Below are 5,336 nucleotides of genomic sequence, written 5' to 3' on the forward strand. Positions count from 1 at the left end.
TGACCTTACAAACTAGCTTACATATAAAACACAGTTACTCTTTGCTCATCTGTCCTAACCTAGAAAGTGTTGCACCAATGCTTAAGATGTGATTAAAACAGATGCGTTCTCAACACAAGGTTAACAAACCTTAAGCTCCACCCTAGAAATACAAACCTATAAATCAAAAATTGTTTCACCAGAAATAGGTTATGAGCAACTCTTACCAAAGTAGTACTATAGGGAGTTACAATGTTGACCAAAAGAAGACACAGGTTTCTCACTGAACATTTTTTAATGGGTCTCAAATTTTGTAACAGATTTTTGGTCAAGTTGTTTTCATTAAAAAGTAGAGATTTTAAAAACTAATAACTTAAACTGCCACACACAAAACATAGGGTCCACAAAAACATTCTCCTTTCTTTCTGAAGGTTTTACAGTGCATTGTTGTCATTAACCGGTCTTTTACTATTAAACTTAAATGGCCAATTGAGACAAACAGTCTGAGATGGTTCTTCCACTGCTGATTAAGACTGAGGTGGCAGGTATTGGGGATAGTATTCATTTAGCCTTCGGAGCTTTCTGGGCAGACTTGGTGACCTTGCCAGCTCCAGCTGCCTTCTTGTCCACTGCTTTGACACCCACAGTGACTGTGTGTCTCATATCATGCACAGCAAAATGGCCCAAGGGAGGATAGTCAGAGAAGCTCTCGACACACACGGGCTTGCCAGGAACCATATCAACGATGGCAGCGTCACCAGATTTCAAGAATTTAGGGCCATCTTCCAGCTTTCTCCCAGAATGATAATCAGTCTTCTCGTTCAACTCAGCAAACTTGCAAGCAATGTGAGCTGTGAGACAATCCAGCACAGGTGCATATCCAGCACTGATTTGGCCTGGATGGTTCGAAATAATCACCCGAGCTGTGAAGCCAGTGCTTCCATGGGTGGGTCATTTTCGCTGTCACCAGCCACATTGCCACGACGAACATCTTTGACAGACACGTTCTTGACATTGAAGCCCACATTGTCCCCAGGAAGGGCTTCCCTCAGTGCTTCATGGTGCATTTCTACAGACTTCACTTCAGTTGCCACATTGACTGGAGCAAAGGTGACCACCGTGCCAGGTTTGAGAACACCAGTCTCCACACGACCCACAGGGACAGTACCAATACCACTGATTTTATAGACATCCTGGAGGGGGAAATGCAAGGGTTTGTCAGCTGGGCGAGTTGGTGGCAGGATGCAATCCAGAGCTTCAAGCAGGGTGGTTCCACTGGCACTGCCGTCCTTTTGGGTGGCATTCCATCCCTTGAACCATGGCATGTTAGCACTTGGCTCCAGCACGTTGTCACCACTCCATCCAGAAACTGGCACAAATGCTACTGTGTTGGGGTTGTAGCCAATTTTCTTAATGTAGGTGCTGACTTTCTTAACAATTTCCTCATATCTCTTCTGGCTGTAGGGTGGCTCAGTGGAATCCATTTTGTTAACTCCAACAATTAGTTGTTTCACACCCAGAGTGTGAGCCAGAAGGGCATGCTCACGGGTCTGTGCGTTCTTGCAGATACCGGCTTCAAATTCACCAACACCAGCAGCAACAATCAGGACAGCACAGTCAGCCTGGGATGTGCCTGTAATCATGTTTTTGATGAAATCTCTGTGTCCTGGGGCATCAATGATGCTAACATACTACTTGCTGGTCTCAAATTTCCACAGGGAGATATCAGTGGTGATACCACGCTCACGTTCAGCTTTCAGTTTGTCCAAGACCCAGGCATATTTCAAGGAGCGCTTTCCCATCTCGGCAGCCTCCTTCTTGAACTTTTCAACTGTTCTCTTGTCGATCCCACCACATTTGTAGATCAGATGGCCAGTCATGGTGGACTTTCCTGAATCTACATGCCCAATGACAACGATGTTGATATGGGTCTTTTCCTTTCCCATTTTTGCCTAGGTTTAATGGTGCTTTTCACGACACATGTGTCCTGGCAGCAAACCCGTTGTAAAAAAGCTAAAGTTTTTAATTGTGAAGTCCAATTTATCTATTTTCTCTTTTGTTGCCTGTATTTCTGACATCATATCCAAATAATTATTGCCAGGTATAATGGCATGAAGATTCTCTCCTATATTGTAATATTTTAAGAGTTTTATAGTTTCACTCTTCCACTTAGGTCTTGAATCCATTTTGAGTCCATTGTTGTAGGTGATGTAAAGGTCCAACCTCCCTTTCTTGCATATGGATATTCAGTTTTGCCAACACCACTTGTTTTTTTTTTAAGATTTATTTTTTTATTTTTATTTTTTTGGCTGTGGTGAGTCTTATTGCTGCACATGGGCTTTCTCTAGTTGTGGGACGTGGGGGCTACTCTCTGGGTACGTGTGTGGGCTTCTCATTGCAGTGGCTTCTCTCAGTGGAGCACGGACTCTAGCTGCATGGGCTTCAGTAGTTGTAGCGCGTAGGATATTTGTGGCTCCTGGGCTCGAGAGCCCAGGCTCAGTAGTTGTGGCACACAGGCTTAGTTGCCCCATGGCATGTGGGATCTTCCCAGACCAGGGATCAAATTGGTGTCCCTTGCATTACAAGGTAGATTCTTAATCACTGGACCACCAGGGAAGCCTTCCAACACCACTTGTTGAGAAGACTGTCCTTTTCCCATTGAGGTCCTTGCATCTTTGTCAAAAATCATTTACAATCATTTGACCATGGAGACTTCCCTGGTGATCCAATGGTTAAGACTCCATGCTTCCACTTTGGGGGACAGGGGTTCAATCCCTGGTCAGGAAACTAAGATCCCACATGCTGTGCAATGCAGCCAACAATTAAAAAAAAAAATTTTTTTTTTAAGTCACTTGACCATATGGGTTTATTTCTGGGTTCTCTATTGCAGGGGTCCCCAATCCCTAGGCCACAGACCAGTACCGTTTTGAAGTCTGTTAGGAACAGGACCACACAGCAGGAGGTGAGTAGCAGGCAAGTGAATAAAGCTTCATCTGCCACTCCCCATAGTTCACATTACCACCTGAACCATATCCCCCCTCATTCCATGGAAAAAATGTTTTTCATGAAATTCATCCCTTGAGTCAAAAATGTTAGACACCACTGCTCTATTCTATTCCATTGGTTGATATGTCTGTCTTTATGCCAGCACGGTGGTTTTGATTGCTAGAGATTCCATATGAATTTTAGGATGGATTTTTCTGTTTCTGCAAAAAAAAATTAATGTTGTTGGCATTTGGATAGGGATCGCATTGGTTTTATAGATTATTTTGGGATGTTACTGTATCCTTCAACTCCAGAATACCCTTAGGTTCTTATTATTTCTATCTCCTTATAGAAAATCTCTATTATTGATTCATTGTGATCATAATTTCTTTGAATTCTTTAAATATAATTTCCTTTAGTTCTTTGAACATCCTTATAACAGCCTCTTTGAAGTCCTTGTCTGCTAAATTCAGTATCAGTAGTCACTCAGAGTCAATTTATATTCACTGTTTTTTTCCAAGTATGGGTCATACATTTCCATTTCTTTGTGTATCTTATAATTTGTTGTTGCTGTTCTTGTTGTAAATTGGACATTTTAGATATCTTGTAGTGGGTCTGAATTCTAATTCCCCCCTGCAGGTTACTGTTATTTCTATTTGTTTATCTGTTTATTGTTTCTCTGATTAGTAACTTGTCTGGGCTAAATCCATGAAATCTGTCTCTCCAGCAGAATACAGCTACAACTTCTGTCATTTTTTAGTTATTTTTATTTCTGTCTTCCTGAAGTACTCACCTCATGTACTTCACAACTGAGTGACTAGCCACTGATCAAACAGAGCTTTTGTCCAACCACCTCAAGCCACTAAACAATCTTCTGTCCTCTACTGACAGATCTGTGTATGGGGGGGAGTGTATTCATAGTTTAGGCCACCATTTTCACTCTTAAAGTTATGACCAACTTAGCATATTCAAAAGCAGAGACATTACTTTGCCAACAAAGGTCCATCTAGTCAAGGCTATGGTTTTTCCAGTGGTCACGTATGGATGTGAGAGTTGGACTGTGAAGAAAGCTGAGCATCGAAGAATTGATACTTTTGAACTGTGGTGTTGGAGAAGACTCTTGAGAGTCCCTTGGACTGCAAGGAGATCCAACCAGTCCATTCTGAAGGAGATCAGTCCTGGGTGTTCTTTGGAAGGATTGATGCTAAAGCTGAAACTCCAATACTTCAGCCACCTAATGCAAAGACTTGACTCATTGGAAAAGACTCTGATGCTGGGAGGGATTGGGGGCAGGAGGAGAAGGGGATGACAGAGGATGAGATGGCTGGATGGCATCACTGACTTGATGGACAAGAGTTTGGGTGAACTCCAGGAGTTGGTGATGGACAGGGAGGCCTGGCGTGCTGCGATTCATGGGGTCACAAAGAGTTGGACACAACTGAGTGACTGAACTGAACTGAACTGAACTTTCACTCTTATCCAGCTTTTACTTATTGTTATGCCCTTCTGTATTTCCTCTGCACATACACAAAACCTCAGGGTTGGCCAGGAGCATGTAGCTGATCGGGCCTTCTCTTATCTCTGTGCACGCATGCAGCTTCATCCTGGAAGCTTGCCCCAACCAAGGCTACAACCTTAAGATGGAAGAGCCACTGGCCCTCCTTACTGCTACCTCTGAGATTGTCCCTTCATCAACAACACTGTTGGGTGTTTTTGATCACTATTCTCTGTCCCCACTGACCAGAGCAGAGAAGGTGCTGGTCCTGACTGTCTTAAAATTCAGAACCTCTGTATCAAATAACTGAGGGAGACAGTGATGGAGCAGCCTCAGGCCAGAAAATCACAGATTCCCACTATTCTTACCTGAAGTTCAGCAGTTTTTTAAGCATAAATGCTTCTCAGATTGTTGTATGATTTTGTTTGGTTTCTGGGGAAATGAAATGGGTGTTTTGTCATTTTTTTCTTTATGTCAACTATTGCTTTTGTCCCAGTTTCTTTTGGGGTAAATGAGATGCCGATCTCTTCACTTGACCATACCTGAACATCTTGCCTCCAGTTTCCTTAAATGCTCAGGGAAATTCCTTGGTTGTCCAGTGGTTAGGACTCTGAGCTTCCACTACAGGGGGCACTGGTTTGACCCACAGTCAGAGAACTAAGTTCCCACAAGCCACACAGCTAGGCCAAACAAATAAACAAAAGACCTCTCAGTATTTTCTAAGGAAAATTAATATGCAAATACAGCCTGTACAAATACTGTGTGTTTGTTTATACCTTTACTTCAAAACACAGACAATGTACAAAGAGAGTTTAAAACAAAAGCACCTGTGCTACTTGCAGAATGTGTAACTCTATACATGGCCTATATTGTGTTA

At 42.7% G+C, this 5,336-nt stretch overlaps 1 pseudogene; it reads right to left on the reverse strand.

Annotated features, from left to right (window-relative positions):
• Positions 1-422: 422 nt before the first annotated feature.
• LOC102389448 lies at positions 423-2,005 on the reverse strand (annotated as a pseudogene).
• Positions 2,006-5,336: the final 3,331 nt, after the last annotated feature.

This window comes from Bubalus bubalis, chromosome 2 (genome assembly GCF_019923935.1).
Source record: "Bubalus bubalis isolate 160015118507 breed Murrah chromosome 2, NDDB_SH_1, whole genome shotgun sequence".
In the NCBI taxonomy this organism is placed as follows: Eukaryota; Metazoa; Chordata; class Mammalia; order Artiodactyla; family Bovidae; genus Bubalus; species Bubalus bubalis.